At 41.8% G+C, this 17,836-nt stretch overlaps 2 long non-coding RNA genes across 2 annotated transcripts; both read right to left on the bottom strand.

Moving 5' to 3' along the window:
• Nucleotides 1–6,580: 6,580 nt before the first annotated feature.
• On the bottom strand, nucleotides 6,581–7,260 carry LOC124270074. Its single transcript, XR_006896672.1, has 3 exons — nucleotides 7,133–7,260; nucleotides 6,867–6,990; nucleotides 6,581–6,710 (listed from the first exon to the last, which is right to left on the bottom strand). It is a non-coding gene; the product is annotated as an uncharacterized LOC124270074 (long non-coding RNA).
• A 144-nt stretch (nucleotides 7,261–7,404) lies between these two features.
• On the bottom strand, nucleotides 7,405–15,949 carry LOC124270064. Its single transcript, XR_006896670.1, has 3 exons — nucleotides 15,937–15,949; nucleotides 9,071–9,074; nucleotides 7,405–7,490 (listed from the first exon to the last, which is right to left on the bottom strand). It is a non-coding gene; the product is annotated as an uncharacterized LOC124270064 (long non-coding RNA).
• Between the last annotated feature and the right edge of the window lie 1,887 nt (nucleotides 15,950–17,836).

The raw sequence follows: 17,836 nt of genomic DNA, 5'->3' as shown, positions 1-17,836 counted from the left end.
GTTTGACTGTTGAAGAATTGGCCAGATGCATAGGAATGCTCGAAAATGGTGCAAGACAACGTCACGTTGCAGAGCTATTGGGTGTCAGTCAGAGCGTTGTTTGCAGAGCTTGGAACCGGTATCAATCTCATGGTTCAGCTTCTCATCGACATGGAGGCGGCAGAGAAAGGTCCACCACGCAGCAAGGTGACCGTTTTCTCTTGATTTCAGCACGACGTCATCGGTTTGCAACGGCGACTGCGCTTAGAAATGATCTTCTGAATGCAACTGGAGTTAACATTTCCACGCAAACTGTGCGTAATCGTTTTCATGAAGCTGGTCTTCGTTCCCGGAGAGCCTGTATTCGCATTCCTCTTACTCAGCGACACAGACAAGATCGTTTGAATTGGGCCAGGGCTCATGTGAATTGGAGGGTTGTTGATTGGGCCCCTGTACTTTTCACAGACGAGTCGAGGTTTTGTGTTGACTTCACAGATCGTCGTGTGTGGAGAAGGGCAGGAGAACGATATCAGGACGCTAATGTTGCTGAACACGACAGATATGGTGGTGGGTCGTTGATGATTTGGGGAGGAATCAGTCGAGCTGGACGAACTGATCTCCATGTCCTAAGGCGAGGCACGATGACCGGGAGTCCGCTACAGGGATGAAGTCCTGGATGTGTACGTGAGACCATATGCTGGTGCTGTTGGTCCTGACTTCACCCTCATGGACGATAATGCACGTCCACATCGTGCTAGGGTGGTGGACGAGTACCTGGAACGTGAGACAATTGTTCGTATGGACTGGCCAGCTCGTTCTCCAGACCTCAACCCTATCGAGCATGTCTGGAATATGCTTCAGGTAGCGATTTCACGTCGTCCTGTACAACCAACCACCCTCCAGGAACTTGAAAATGTTCTGATCCAAGAATGGAACAATCTCTCTCTTGCGTCCATTCAAAACCTCGTTGGAAGCATAGACGACGTTGCCAAGCTGTCATTGGAGCTAACGGAGGCCATACCCGCTATTGACACTTGTTTGTGCAGTGTGAAATGGAATGTGCAGAGTTTAAACAATTTCGTGATCATGAAATTACCATGCTTTTTATGGTACTCTCCCTTTACCTTAGGAGTACGCGATGAAATGTCATGTTTGCCAAATTTTTCTGTCACAATTTCTTGAAGTAAACATTTCTGAACATAAATCACTCTGTGTTGGTTGTCATTCACCTTTGTTGACAGTTTTACAAGTGCTGAAAAATATGATCCTTATCAAACTTTGAGGAGTATATATATCTCAATTCGTTCTGTAACCGACATTTCAGAAGGAAGGAAATTTCAGGATTCATATAGCTTAACACTGATTCATAATTCGCTCAAGCATGTATGCACTCGATTGTAACATCTTTATGCTCTGCTGTATGTAGACATTCAATAGCCATAGAAATTCGTTGTAATAAACAGAAACTCGTTTTTATCAGATACTGTGGCACAATCGACAACTTGACGCGTTTACACAGACTACGAGGATAGAAAGAGGCTTTCATAGCAGCTAGCTGGGGATATATTAAGAATAGTACGCATAGCCAAATGCAGTTATAGGTTTATATTCAGTGTACGGTCGTGGAGATATGTCTGAACAAAGCGCAGTGCAACTGTGGTGTGATCGTGAAATGTTTACATTCGCTGTGCATTAAACGCGATATTGCTTTGTTATACATAGTCCTAAGTCCATTTTGCAGTTTGTATGCATCTAAAATCCTGCGTAAATCTAGGTCACGGTGAGCAGAGTCACGTTCCCTTCATATACATATGAAAAAAAGCAGAGGAGGGCGGTTCTATTGAAATACGTAATTGAAATTGTTCTGAAGAAATGTTTTTCAAGACTAAGATATGGTCTAGTTCATAAATCACTGTGTAGGAAAGAGCAGGTAACGATGTATGTTAATGACCAATATCTGACTAACAGGATCGTAGGATGTTATCACATACAGAATCTGACAGTTGTTCAATACACTGTACAGCTATACCGGTATGAATTACCAGGAAGTGAATAAATGAAGCATGAGGCACCCGTGAAGAGCCACCTCCTCGTGGTGCGTGCTGGGTAACGCTAAGAGCCTTTCAACCCCCGTGTGGACTCATTCAGGAAAGGAAACATACATCTGACGCATATGCAGACTCTTTATCAAATTTAACCCGTGAAGGTCCGGGTTAGAATATTGATCTTCAGTAACCCATGCTTGTTGTAAGAGGCGACTAACTGGATCGCGTGGTCAGGCTCGCTGACTTGGTTGACGGATGTCATCGGTTCCCAATTGCGCAGATCGATGCCCATGCTGTTGATCACTGGATTGTATGGTCCAGGCTCGATTATTTTCAGACCGCCGCCATATAGCTGTAATATTGCTGAGTGTGGCGTAAAACTAAACTCACTCACTCACTTTATCAAATTTAACTAAAATTCTAGCTATGCTCAAACCTGTTTGGCGGTCGGTTCCATAATATCCTGGGAGACATCCCCTAGAACAGCGACCAGTGGGCTTGTCACATACATCAGCACTGCTAAGGCACCTGCACTCTTTGTCACAATCTTCAGAAAACCACTCATCACTGCAAACTGATAATTGGTTGACATTTTCAGATAAAGTCACCATATACATAATGTAGAACTGTATGTAATGCATTTATAACCTAACACTTTGATAAAACATATTCGCCAACTCAAACATGAATACACATTTTCTTTCAAAAAGTTGTTAAATGTAACATAACATATGTTATATTTAAGATTAAAATTTCTAAACAAAGTACACATTTTAGTGTTGTTGTGTGTTGAGTCCCATCCGTTATTCCAACCCACATTCTCAGCGCAGGACACAGACGAACAACCATGACACCATGTATGGCCTACAAAGACGATTCAGTACGTTCAAATATTACCATTTGTGTGAAAATTTGGATAACACCAAGTCAATCTGTTAATGGCGTACACGAACGAATGCACGGTCAATACGCTTACCATTGATATATACATAGTAATGTGGATTAGAAACAAACAGGCACCGTGAGACGTGGACTCCAGTTTTGCTATTGTATCATGGGCCTGTGGTATACTCTACTGAATGAATACAGTTGATGGATAGATACATTTTTCATTGTTGTTGAAAAGATGAACAATTCAATAAAGAAAACCTCACTGGGCATTGAATTTAAGTAATAACAGGATTATACTTAATGTTAAGAGTCCTAATAGATCGGTGCAAAATGTTTAGTTCACTGCTGCAATACCCGTTCTAATTGAATATGTTTCAACAGCCCGATAGATAAAACATGTAATTTCTCCACCAGCGCCATCAGATGCGGGTTGCTGGTCTGAGGTCAGAATGTCAAGTCACAAGAATAAAAATGCGAAATTTCTCAGTTCAATTTCGTGTATGGCCGCCCCGCCCATTCACCACTGCCAAACAACGTCTCCTCATCGACTGCCTGATGCTTGTGAACACGTGGTTGGGGATTCTGCGCCATTGCTCTTGCAAGGCAGCGTCAAGTTCCTGCAAATTCTGAGGTTGGTTCCTAAGACCACGAAGCCTTCTCTCAAGTGCATCCCAAACGTGACGTGATCTATTGGACTAAGGTCAGGGGACCTCGATTGCCAGTCCATGACGTTGATTCCAGCGTTTTGAAGGAGATTTCGTGTCAACATCGCGGTATGCGGCCGAACATTATCATGCTGGAACTGTAGACCTGGGCCATGAGCCGCCATGAAAGGCACGAGTTCAGGGGTCGACTGCACATGCAAAACCTGATTTGGCACTAACGTAATTTGCAAGACGTATGGATGGGTTTGAGTGGGTTTTGCTAACGTTTTTCTAGAGTCGAAAGATAGGGATCCAATTTCGGATACATAGATGTATCATCAGAGAAAAATTACCCATTATTTTTCAAATACATTTTGTGAAGTTTCTTTTTTGACTCAGTATACAACGGGTAAGAGCTAAACTATGTCCCTGCGCTACTCACCTCTCGTCAACAACCCACAGTCGCCTGTCTGAACACCAGTACATATCCAGGCTACCAGGAAGTTGTTTAAATGAAACACGTATGGGAAACATTATAGTCTCGTCCTGTCGTGCTTTGTGCAAACATAGCCTGGTTTACTTGCTACCAGGCGACATAGTCTACATACATTTGCTATACAAATGAAAATGAAATGTAAGCTCATGTGCACAACCATGCTGTATATTCATTTAAATGGATGTGAGGGAGACCCCAGACGCTCTAAATCCGCGTTATGGAAAAAACAGCGTGTTGTTCATTTGGATACATATATGTTACAAATTAAAACAATATCATTTGGAAAGAGCAAACCATGAGATGACAGAACATATAATTTACTACAATATGACGAAGGCTTATTATTTGTGATGCGCTGAAAAATATTTGGCAGTCATGAAAAAAGGTGTCAGTGAGATATGAACATACCAGCATGCCGCGGTTTTGATCTTACAAAGCACCTCTCAGTGGTATATTTGACACGTATACAATAACGCATTTACATAGGGCAAGTTCGACACATATGAAACTATAGGTGCTTGAGGCTCATTATTGGTAATATGTTTGACATTCATGAAAAAAGATGTCAGTGAAATATGTACATACTGACATGTGTAAACGTTAGATATCTATGAAACGATATTAACATTATTCCTAGTATATACAATTTTGAGGTGATGCATTTCAGTGCAGGAATGTTGTTAAAGTAACATAGTTTTGTGCAATTTGCTAACACTTTGCCACAACAAACAACACTAAGAACAGACTTCACCCATTCTGTGAATCAAACTTACATCTTCCTGGTAAAAAAGAAACGCTTCAAAAGTGATTGATTTTTTAATGTTTCAAACAATGTCTGAATACTATATTAAATAAGTATGTTTGGTATTTAATATGGTTCAAGTAACATAGCTTTGTACAACTTTCAACCTAATATCGAGGAACAGGAGACTTCACATGATGTACCCCTTCAAAGTTACATATTCGGGTGGATAAGCAAACGTTTCAACAGGAAACAGTTATTCAGGGAGAAATATTTCAAATAATATTTACAAAAGGTCATACACTGTACAATAACGAGCTATATTCAAAGGTGCTGAGTTCAATAAGCAATACTTTTGGTGTTTTGGTTAAGCTTTACTATGTCGCACCTAAATGAAAATGATGGCGAGATATTTGCAGCGTCAGGAATGTCAAAGTCACATGGTTGCAGTTTTTGGGATGATATCAACTGAAGAACTGCATCAGAAACTGGCCCCACATGTGCTGCTAACCTGTGACAACCGCTGGACAAGACATCGATTCAGCACCTCTCACAGTCCGTACTATCCCTCGCAACGGAGGCGTATCTGCAAGGATAGTCCGAGAATGTCTACGCTTCTACTGCGTTCATGCAAGGTTCCCAACAAGACCGCCAATGGTGATGGCAACTTCTCAGTTTCAATATCGATGTCGCCAGAGTTGCGGACTACACTAGCGGTGGACAGTGGACCCAATTAACTAAAAAGTCACATTTCCTTCACCAGACCGGGTACGTAAGTCCCAAAACATTCAAATTTCAACTTTTCGTTTTTTAATTGTAGAATATGTGTAATTTTAATGTATGGCTAGATATATCTTAATTGCTAACAACTGAGGGGATGATGTAAATCCAGCTAGGGCCCATGCAGGAAGCAAATGTACTGTAAGTCCCCATGGTCCCTAGTATGGTGATCTATCTTCAGTTGTTAGCGATCTATAGCCAATATTTATATTGTGTTGTCCCCTATAGTTTAACTGTTTAAGATTCTATTACTAGTTTTACATATCTATCTGTGATACTCTAGTTGCTTTACTGTCTTTTGTCGGCAGGTTTTATAATCACTATACATATTCTATTTCAATGTCAAGTGTTCTCGTCACGATATGGCTGAAATATTGCCGATGTGACGTTAAATAATAACTCACTCACTCACTCACTTCACCAGACCGATGGCAAGACGTGTTAACAAGCGTTGAGGTAACAATACGTCGGATGCAATAACTGTTGAAAGGAGGACTCAAATCATTGTATTTGATAAAAGATACAGGCTGACTAACCATATTCACAATCGTGATATTGCAGATATTTCACGCCAGAGCACGACTTGCTTGAGTTGTACACTAATAGTGAGTGAGTGAGTTGAGCTTTACGCCGCAGTCAGCAATATTCCAGCTATATGGCGGCGGTCTGTAGATAATCGAGTCTGGACCAGACAATCGAGTGATCAGCAGCATGAGCATCGATCTACACGGTGCGATACAATGACATGTGTCAACCAAGTCAGCGAATCTGACCACCCGATCCCGTTAGTCGCCTCTTACGACAAGCATGGGTTACTGAAGGTTGATTCTAACCTGGACCTTCACGGGTCTATACTCTAAAAGTGACCTAAAGTGAGAAACTACGCTTGTCTACACTCAGAACAATTTACTTTGCACAAGACTACTCTATATCAATGTACATTAAGACACGACGCTTTATGCAACAATTCAGTTTAAATTCGGCCCTGGGGGACTTCCACTGCATTAACATAAGGATTGGAATTGTCAGTGTATTCATATGTGTTCTCCACAACTGGATCCCTGGTTCTCTCGTCTAGGGATATGTAGTTGTCTTCGGGTTTCTTTTGTGAGGCATCCAGTTGAATCTTCAGTCTGCAATGTTTTAATCCTTACAATTATGATGTAGACATTATATCATTCTCCGTAAGAAATGAATTCCAATGTATAATCTCTGGTCAAATTGGCACAAAATGTCATTCCCCGTAGTGAATATCAATGTATATAGTTTATACCTTATCATCCCCGTACCTTCTAATGTAAATGATGGATGTCAACAGAGCGATGAGAGCCAAGATGAGAAGTGTACCAAGTGTTGCTGCAACTGGCACTACTTGGTTTGAGTATCCTGGCGTTGCCGGGCACTCTGTACAACCTTTCAAAACATAAATAAGGGGTTCATATCAGCTGCCTTGATGTCTTACCAAGTTACCCTCAAGAGATATATAAAGAGAAAGCAGGACAGTGGACAGGGTAGAAAAATTACAACTTCCGTCACATTCAAAATTGCATCCCACCTTTACAAAAGGGTTCTTGAAACCCTGGCCGACATCCTTGTTGACATGTTCCATTGACCTTGTTACAAGGCAGGTTTCCTTTACATTGGCCACACTCAGACTAACAGCGGTGTCCATGACGACCGTCACTGCAAGCTGTAAAGTATTATTAACCATTAACGACAAGACAAAGCGTTTAAGACATATTAACAGGAACAAGTGAAGATTTAATACCAACCTTGTGAACAGAAATCTGGCCACCATCCAGACTGACATCTTCCTCCAGGACATGCCCCCGTCACCTTGTCACAGACGTCAGTGTCCAGACAGTGACCACACGGACACGCACAATTGGCACCATAACGTCCATCTGGGCATGCTGTTACATAAACACGTCCCAGTGAACAATAATAAGCCTCGGTGATGCAGTTGAAATGTGTCTGTTGTGTGAACAGGATGCATACAACACCAAATGTCAAGGACATTTGGGGCATATTGTCCATTACTCGTGACATGTTTGCTCAAGTTCCTATGTATATATACGTTGATTTGATGATTGCTGAAAGCTTGTTCATGCTAACCAGGAATTTCCTATGGTGATACACGATAAAGTCAAATCTGAACGAGAGGTATCCAAACTTCAGAGCTCTCCAATTGTTTACACCTTGGTTGTACCGACGTAGTTTGATATTTTCTCCCCGTCACCACAGACGTAAGAGTACATTTGGAATATGTTTGCTAATGTTCCTGTTGAATAGTCACACATAAGACATAAAAAAATACCATAGTGTTGTTACCGCTATCAATAACTGCAGCTGACTTACGCTGATTACACTTTTCGTTGAACCATCCTGGTGCACATCCTCCAGGGCATGTTCCATTTGTCTTGATGCAAACATCACCATCCACACAGTTGCCACACTGGACGCCACAGTTAGGACCATAGTAACCATCTGGACATGCTGTGTACGCATATAAATGTTTCATGATGTCAATATTGTTTGCATTTAACGTCCTCTATTTCCAGGGTGGCAAAGGGACCGAGCAATGTGAAAGAGAAATTTGTTGACCACATGCAGATTACAACAGTATAGTAATTAACAAACGTACACATAATTTTATCGTTAGCTCAATAGTTGGCCATTAATGATTAAGTGACTTAAGTTTGTCGCCAATGGTTTCATCGATGTATGTCTGAGTGACTACAGCATTAAAATGCGTTTTAACTACCACTGAACTGATCGTGCCTCTTGTGTCCCTTGACCACATGTTTTATATTATACTGTTATCCAGCTATATGGCGGCAGTCTGTAAATAATCGAGTCTGGACCAGACAATCCAGTGATCAAAATTATGAGCATCTATCTGCGCAATTGGGGACCGATGACAAGTGTCAAACAAGCCACCGAGCCTGACCACCCGATCCCGTTAGTCGCCTCTTACGACCAGCTTGGGTTACTGAAAGTTCATTCTAACCCGGACCTTCACGGGTCGGCCATTAATGAAACCGAAACACAAACAAATCATATTTAATCAGATCACAGTTTTAATCGTGGAATATATGTTCCTTTAATTCATGGCTAATTTTGTCAAAATTGCCGACAGCTGAATGTATGATGTTAATGTAGTTGTGTTACTGTACCTTCGTGACCGGTTTAAAAAATACATGTAATTGTGGTAATGCGTAATTTGATCTCGTCACGAAATATCTGAAATATTGCCTGTGTGAAGCTAAATATTAATTCACTCATTCACAACTCCTTCAATATTCAAGCACCATTTGCCTCGTAGCTGTACCACATTTGAACACGGGTAGCATTCTCTTGTACATCCCACTCAGAATATTCCTGTGAACTTATTCCACAAATGATTATGAAAACAGTTTCCACACTTTGACGCACGGTTCATACCATAGCGTCTCTTCTGACAAGCTGCTCACATTAAGTCTAGAATGTTCACTTTGCTAAGATACAAGGAAAATATTCCGTTGTCCACAGCAATTATCTGTCTATCCTAATAAAGATTTACACATACCTTTTACTTCTCCTGGTTACATAAATAACCAAAAGTTACTTTAGGCATGGACAGCTGAAGTCATATTAAAGAAGCAGTTAAGGAAACAAAATGTAACATTCTGAACAACTGTGTCAAATGTATAATAACTTTCAACATGAAATGTATAACAGAAGGGATGACTTTCATTTTCTAATAGTTGATTTTATTGTGCGAAACAATTTCCAAAGGCTTCCTGAAGATTTGATATCAGCGGCAATTGCCGTTATGAAGAGACAAAATCGGAATTCTTGCAATATGCGACATAAATAAATCAACATGGCATTGGCAGGTTTAGATAGCGTGTAGTACAAATAAACATATAACTCAATGAGTGCATCAAAGTCGTGTCGCTATTTGAGTGTAACAGAGTCGATGTGAGGTTGATCATAAGTCAGATCCAAACTTGACTAAGGATGCTTTATGTCTAGGGGGAAAAGACTTCCCTCGGTTTTGGTAGAGAATGTAAAACCGAGGGAGGAGGAAATAGCCCGAGGGATTTCCCTCCTCCCTCGGTTTTACATTCTCTACCAAAACCGAGGGGATGTGTTTTCCCTAACATATAAACCGTCAATGATGGATAATTACAATATAGATGATCATTTAATGAAGCTACATAACAATAACTGGAGCGCAAGTAAAATCAATTTAAAGACAGTAACTATAAATAGATAATTCAACCAAAACGGCTTCGGCGGCTAGGTGGCCGTGAGGTAGAGTGTCCGCTTATTAATCTGAAAGAAGCGGTTTTAATCCTGTTAGCAAAACCATTTGCACTTTGAAATTGATCTTGAACGATATTTTTCAGTTGATTTCAACCACTCATATATCATTTGAATGTTGATGTTCATACAGAGTTAGGAAAAAGTAAGACCAGGGAAGAGGTCTTACTTACAAAAAGTAAAACCTGAGAGCAAAGAAAAACCTCACACGCGGTTATTCCGGGAAAAGAAGAGATGCTTAATATATAGTGAGAAGCACACTTCAGGTTTATATTTATGGTTCAACCCGCAAATCGTATCTTAGAGAGCTCCATACCATTCATAATCAAGGTATCAGAATGTGTCTGGGGGCATTCAGAACTTCCCCAGTCGAGAGTATGAATGTTGAAGCAAACGAACCATGTTTAAAGTTAAGGAGAATGAAACTCGCACTTCAATATACTGCTAAACTTCACTCAAATCCATCTAACCCAGGTTTAAACTGTGCATTGAATCCTTCCTACAAGGATTTAAATGATAATTAATCAAACTCAACCCCACCTCTTGGTATACCTATACAGTCCCATATCAGGGATGCTCATTTAAATCTTGAGAACATATCAACATTTAACATTCCAGAAATACCGCCTTGGTAGTCCATTCAGCCGGATGTTAATTTAGACATGGCGAGACTGAAGAAAGCTGTTACAAATACCTTATTGTACCCACAAGCATTCTTAGAAATTAAAGATAAATACTCCTCTTACCAAAGCCTTTACACGGATAAGGTATCAGCAGCCGCTGATGAAGACACCCTTTCCCTCAGATTAACTAATGGAAGTTCTGTTTTTACTGCTGAATCTATTGTAGTTATATTAGCAGTGATCTTGTCGCATATTTCTGTGTTTAGTGAACAGTGACACTGTTTTTCACAGTCCTCACCAAACCAGCCGTCACTGCAAACTGAAAATGAACATGAAATGAATACATAACTCACGTTCATTAATGATGAACAAAACTGTGGAAACAGTTCATTCCAGTCTACCGGGTAAAACAAACAGCACAATGAGGAAAAATAACTGCAAACCTATCTGTAGTTGATTAGGCAGCTTGTGACCTAACTGAATTACTTTTTATAACAACGTTAGAATAAATTAAAATGTTCAGCTAACAGGTGTATGTTTACCTACCAAATATCTGCACCTCGCAGAATGTGAGATAATTGCTGTTCTCTATATTGAGGTTGTTTCCTGTCAGTTCTTGTTGACATTTGACATCAGCTACAGTTGGCGGATGATTATTCCTTGATCACTGGAAACAAAGCTGTCCACCAACAGATATCTTCATACCATTGTTTCGGGCTTTGTCTGCATTTTAAAGGGAAAATCTGCTGTAAAGGTTAAATCGAAGACGAACAATTGGAACTTGATTTAGATGATAATGATGACCAAACATACATACACTGACAACAGTTCCGCACTTCAAGAACTATACATCAAATATGCATTCTATTTTGTTAAGAAATTACAAAAATAAAAAAGATAAAAATAACATATTATATTTTGCTACTCACACTTGCTACGTAGATACAGCTTGACGTGTTGTATCTTGTCTGTGTTTGAATTGTTCAGGTATACAGTCCAAGTTCGGTCTCCAGCTAATGTATGTGTACATGTGAATGGTCTATTTTAGAAGTATGTGGTAGCTCTACCATCCACGCCGTACTTAGCCTCGAAAACCTGATGTGAATTCCCTGTTCTGGTGCTGTTTTCACTGTAGGTACTGCTCTGTGTGGCACTTCTTCTCAATGCAATATTCTCTGAGGAACGGAAAATCACGTTTACCACCTAACACGTAACACAGCAGTCGAAATGATGACATTAGATTGATTGTGATAACATTTTGACTGTATGTGCTACTCTGGCGGACCTCTTCCTAATTCCATATTCTCCGAGGAACGGAAAATCACGTTTATCACTTTACTCATAACACAGCAGTCAAAGTGATGACATTAGATTGATTGTGATAACAGTTTCCTTGTACGGATGATATTACATGCAGTGCCATCTACTTAGTGCAGTGTTGTTGAGAAAGGAACAGCACAGGTTCCCCGACACCTACCTCTTCTAGACAACAGTGCCTGTGTCACAGAGAATTTCTATTTTCTCCAAGTTGAGTGCATAATAGTACGTAAGTTCCAAAACTATCAAAGTAAAATATATATTTACCCCATTTTAAACGTAGTATTTTTGGTATTTTGACTGTTGGCTAAATTTTCCAACAATCGCCAGCGGCTGAAGAGATGGTGTAAATCCAAAGAAGGTAGCAAAAGTAGTGTAAGTCCCCGAGGGTCCTAGTATGGCGATCTACCTTCAGTTTTTCGCGATCTATAGCCCGTGTTTTATACTGTATTGTCTTATACTAGAATGTTTTATCTTTGCTCGCTAGTTTTATATTCATATCTGTGATTCTGTAGTATTTTTACTGTCCATCGTCAACAGGTTTGAATCTTCAAAATGTTTTTACTTTTTATTGTATAAATTGTTTTCGTCACGGTATGGCTGATATATTACCGATGTGACGTTAAATATCAGTGAGTGAGTTAACATTTAACGTCACATGAGCAATATCTCAGGCATATCGAGTTAAATATCAACTCACTCACTCACTGAGTGCATAATGGACAAGGATAAACGAAATGTCATTATCTGGATTCTGACAGTTTTGTAGTTGAGGCCCCGGTGTATTGCAGACATGGGACGATATAAAATATATCAACTACCAAAAGGATTTGATGATTGGCGCTTCTGTACGTTGGTCTCAAACCATCATCAGAGGTGACTTGCCTTTGACAGAGAAGGTAACACTGATGTCTGTGCTAACGTTCCCTATTCCGGTATTCTAACTCAGGACCTCATGCATTATACCGAAAAGTTTCTGCTAAATATACAGTTCGTTAAGTCGACCACAAATACCATCAATACCCGAGAAATAAGTCCATAGTATTAGTCAAACCTTCTACAATGTGCAAATCATATCTACATCTAAAACATCTTCTATTCGTGGATAAGCTTGGCTATACATATGTGATACCATATATCAAAGTAATCTATGATGTCCGTGAATAAGAAATTGCCGTATGAAAACCGATTGAGAATCAAGATGGTGATCTGTACCGATACTCGGACTGCCCTGAGAGGGGAAGGCACACAATAGGCACTGTACCGTGACGAGGCTTGATTTACAACTCGATAACAGACACCATTCCAGAGGTCATGGAGCGTACTTTTTATCTTCCCATAATATGATTCAAAATTGACCTATCGTGCTCATTATCTTTGCTTTGCTTTTTTTCTAAATTGTGAAAGCAATTACAAGAGATTGTCACGACACTTCAAATGTATTTCTTTATCTTGTGAATAGCCGCTTTGTCCAATATTCTAAGAGTAATAGGCTGCAGCAGCTGGATTCTGTAGAGATGATACCTACATTTGGGGTGTGGTACAATGGTGATTACAAAGTATATATGTTGTCAAGAAATATCTATATTTTTTGTAAATTTGATCTTGCCGAAAGTAGGTTATAATGACATCAGTGCATAGTTTACATAGCACTGTTTTGAATCTATCTGAGGGTAATATACTTTCTTTCTTTTTTTGGTGTTGTTGTTGTTGTTCAACGAAGCACTATGCATTATTGAATTAAAATGATGGTTTGTAAATAATCGACTTTGAAAAATACAATCCAGTGAATAACATGAGCGTCTATCTTCTCAGTTCGGATACCATGACATGTGTCAACCAAGTCAGCGAGCCTGACCACCCTCTTATGACAAACATTGGTTGCCGCAGCACAATTCTAACCTGGATCAGCACGGTTGAGGGTAATATAGGACACACCGCGGGGCTTCGTCATACTAAGATGAGTTTTTGTATCTAGGAACACTTCAAAGAGACATCAATCAATGTTCAATGCAGAAAACACTTTAGAACATGCTTTCGACTGTGATTTCTGAAACCTAATCCGTACCTAGTCAATTTGCAAAATGCAAACGCCCAACACTCACGTATTTGGCAGTAGGAACCGAACCAACCTTCCTGACATCTGTCTGGATCGTCGACCTGGCTACAGGGAGTAAAGGTGGACACGGCACAGGCAGCTGCAGTAGTGCAGTGACATCCGGCATCTAAAAGTAGTTTGAAAGTGAACATGATGTGGGTTTTTTTTGACAATGCAGGTATATTTGCTTGTACATATCGCATTTTGCAGAGGTATGTTCATTTAGATGACATTATGAAAAAAGTCGAAAAGTACCATATGCAATATAGTAGTATATACAATGGGGGTTTTGGACCAGTTCCAACAAAAGCCTCTGCAAAGGCTTATTTGGGAAATAAGGCTTTGGTCGGACCCTTAGCTCTTGCTACCATTACCCCTACTATAAAAAAGTTTGGGACGCTAGTGGGATACGAACGCCCAATGTTATACCTCACAACCGCACCACTTAACTGACTGAGCTACCAGGGGCATGGTTGAAGAATGTTGATTTAACAGGTCTATCCTGAGATTGCGTCATCGCTCCACGTGCCGCTATGCCGTGTTGACTGGAGGTAACACTGTGCCGTACGGTACGATCAATAATTCCACTCTTACAAACCCTCTACCTGGCCCATCCCTCAAGTAGTACAAGTTAGGCTCGTCGGCTTTCATGTCCACTTTATCTATGTTGTAAGTTTTGACTGACCATATAGGATCGGTGGCTCGCTTACTGCTATCACCCTCGTGTTCCCCCGGCTGGTATAGATACCTCACTAGGGCCCTATATGGTATCTGTTTTTCCTTCCCACGCATTGGAGCAGCCGAGTGTGCCACTATTGGTTTTAGTTTGATAGCGTCTGCCGGTTTCTTGCCGGTGAGACGGGTGGCTTCATGGTTGATTGCCGACACCACCTTGGGTAACCTCACGACCCATTCAGTCGATCGTTTTCCCGGGGTTGCCATCTCCCTCGCATACTGATGGGCGAATAAGCGCTCAGCCAAAGTCCTATTAAATCTCTCAACTATGGCTTGGCTGCGATTAGCCCCGGCAGCGCCACGCCTGACCTTTGTATCGTGTTTGTCTAACAGGTGTGACACGACACCCATGAACTCCCACCCGGGGCAAAATTGCAGCTCTGTTGGCAACATCAGCGGACTGCGTTTGTATATGCGTTCGAATCCTCTGGCTACCTGGGCAGAATCTTCCGCGGTCAAGGGTTCGGCTTCCTTGTAGCGACTGGCCACGTCCACTACGGTTAAGGCATACTTGTACCTCTGTCGTGGGGTAGGAACAGTAGGTCTGCCTGGTGAACGCTATTAGGTATGTTAATACCGAACCTCCTTCTAGGCACGTAGCGTGGTGCCGGTAAATAGATCTGCCACAGGGCTTGTTTTTCAAGCCACGCTTTGGCCTCCTCCGGGGGTACTCGCGTCATTTTAGCCAGCTTATCTACAGCCCTAGCTCCTTTCCAGTACCCACGTGGGCTATAGTAAATAGCCTCAAACTTTCTCTGGTTCCCTGACATGTCGTCCCGACAGGGTATTTATTTATATCTATGTTCTTGGTTCAATTTTCTCATGCCCGTACGCATACGTGTTTATCCAACGTTTAGTGTCCATCGACGACAGGGACGTCTTGTTTATAGTAAGTCCGTATATCCTATGCCCATCACTTCTAAGTGTGTTCATTTTATGTCTGAAGGTACGGGTCTTGAACAGGGCTTCCTTGAATCTGGCATGTTTGATGTGTTGTTTAACCACATACTTCTTAACACCCTTAGCCTTCCGGATTCCACTATTGTCGGCTTTCAGTATGGAGTACATCTTAGGCCTCAAACCTATGTACTCGGCTATGGGCGTGCCAGCACACTCGTCCTTCATCTTACCTAGGACCTTTATATTTACCGTGCTGTGTAATGCATGGTCCTTGGGGTAGTCACTGGTGTCGTACAAATCGAGGCGTTATTTCATGTCCTCGTACACGTCCTCGGTTCGAATCTCCATCAACAGGGAATCCGTATCAGTGTACAGCACTTCACACCTGTCGTCGTACTGTTTCTTAAGCTTGTTGTAGTAAAAGTCGTACGTCAGGTGTTTGGATAAATCGAGGATGCTCATCCCCACGTAAACAGGCCGGTTGAATTTTATGTGGCTTTTCTTCATGTGTAGGGCAACTAGGTCATCGGTGAATATCTTGCTACGGTTAAATGCCGGACTGGCTATCAGTCTCCTGAGCTTGTCTTCCTCATTCGACCGAACCAGCTTCACGGTCACGCATTTCCTAAGGTTCTCCATAGTCTTACCAAACACCGAGTTGTTCATGAGCTTATGGAGATTTTTCTCAAAGTCACTGGTGGCAAGCTTTCGGAGGTCTGTGTTCATTCTGATGTAGGGCTCCATCCATGGGCTCTGGTTGAACATGAGCACCCTGAGTATTTTGGTCAGCCTCATACCCAACGACAGGTACAGCTGTAGGTTGCGATAGTGAACGATGTACTTGGTCTTATTCATTAAGTTGGGCACGAGGTTTTCAATGTCTACCACCCGCCCACCTAACAAGTTATGTTGGTACTCAGACATCCAGTCTGGGTTAACCCTCATACGTTCGGGGGCTAGGGGGTAGCTGTTGTGTGATGTGTGTAATGCCTTGGGGTATTCCAAGTCAACCTCGAGGATGTAACCTTTGTTCGTATATGGTGTGATGCTCATAACATCGACCTCGGACGATACCCATTCGAATCCCCCTGTCGGTAGATACTGGCTCATGGCCAGGCGTACAGGTTGTTTGCGTCGAGGTAGACAATGTGATTGGTTGGCTTGCTCAGGTCGTAGCCCTTCACGTATTGATTATTTGCTGTCGCGTATCGCTTGGTTGCAATGGAGATCCCGCCTCGCAAGCCTTTCTCAATGAATAGGTGCATATCATAATCTGTAAGCAATTCCAACTTAACTCCGGTCTTTTCAAGCAAGGCATCCCATGACAGACCTGGGCTGGTGTAATACCATGCGGGGTCGAGTTTATACTGCTTGAAACATGTCCGCCTAAACGTCTCAAACACGTCGGCTAACAGCAGTACATCTGTCCTCAAGTACAGGTCGTGATAGCCACCCAGAATCTTACAACTCAGTTTATTCCATACATTTATAGCGTGCGAGTAATCGTCTTGGGATATTGCCGAGTCTGTCAGATTGCTGTAAAATTCTCTGATTGGGGGTAGTCTGGTCTCGGCGAACTTGACCCAACTATCCATGTACTCATAGGGGTACACACCCTTCCTCATAAGCAGGGGTCTAGTCTCGGCTTCTGTGTATCAATCGGTAATAGGGAAGGTATCATTGGCCTTGACCAGACTGTCGAGTGACTACAGGAGGAATTGAACTGAGTCGATGAACTTAAGGCCGTTGAAGGAGATGTATCTCTCCATGTTGTTGGGGATGCACGTTATATTACCATCGATTTTCGCGATGGCCTGCATGATCAAGTGTGAGTCATACCCTCTCAAGTTGTGAAAGACAACGGGAATGTTTATTGTCTTAGGGATGATTCTAAGCTTGAGGTTACATAGGCTGTGAGCGGCGCCTCTATACTTACCGGCTATGTGGCAGTGATCTCTCACCGAATCACCGTTAGTGCTACAGGCGTGAGCTAATCTGTCGGCTCGGGTCATACGCATGGGAGCGACTGTATACAGTGCATTCCTAATAGTTTTTTCTTCCTCCTGCAAACACTTTAGAAACCTTTCAGCCGCGTCGGGACCCCTATACACTACCAGAGCTTTCGTTTCCCCATCACAACGGACGACCACGTATCCAAACCCACAAGCCTCATGCTCCTGTGTTTTGTGTGTGAAGCTCTCACCTGTGGGTAGAGCATTGGGAGTATCCCCAACAGCCTCAACGACTCGTATAGCCGTCTGCCCCACACCTTGGCAAT

The sequence above is a fragment of the Haliotis rubra genome, unplaced genomic scaffold (genome assembly GCF_003918875.1).
Source record: "Haliotis rubra isolate DU_JTF1 unplaced genomic scaffold, ASM391887v1 Scf1496, whole genome shotgun sequence".
In the NCBI taxonomy this organism is placed as follows: Eukaryota; Metazoa; Mollusca; class Gastropoda; order Lepetellida; family Haliotidae; genus Haliotis; species Haliotis rubra.
The sequence above is the reverse complement of the archived record's forward strand: the minus strand, read 5'-3'. Positions and strand labels throughout refer to the sequence as shown.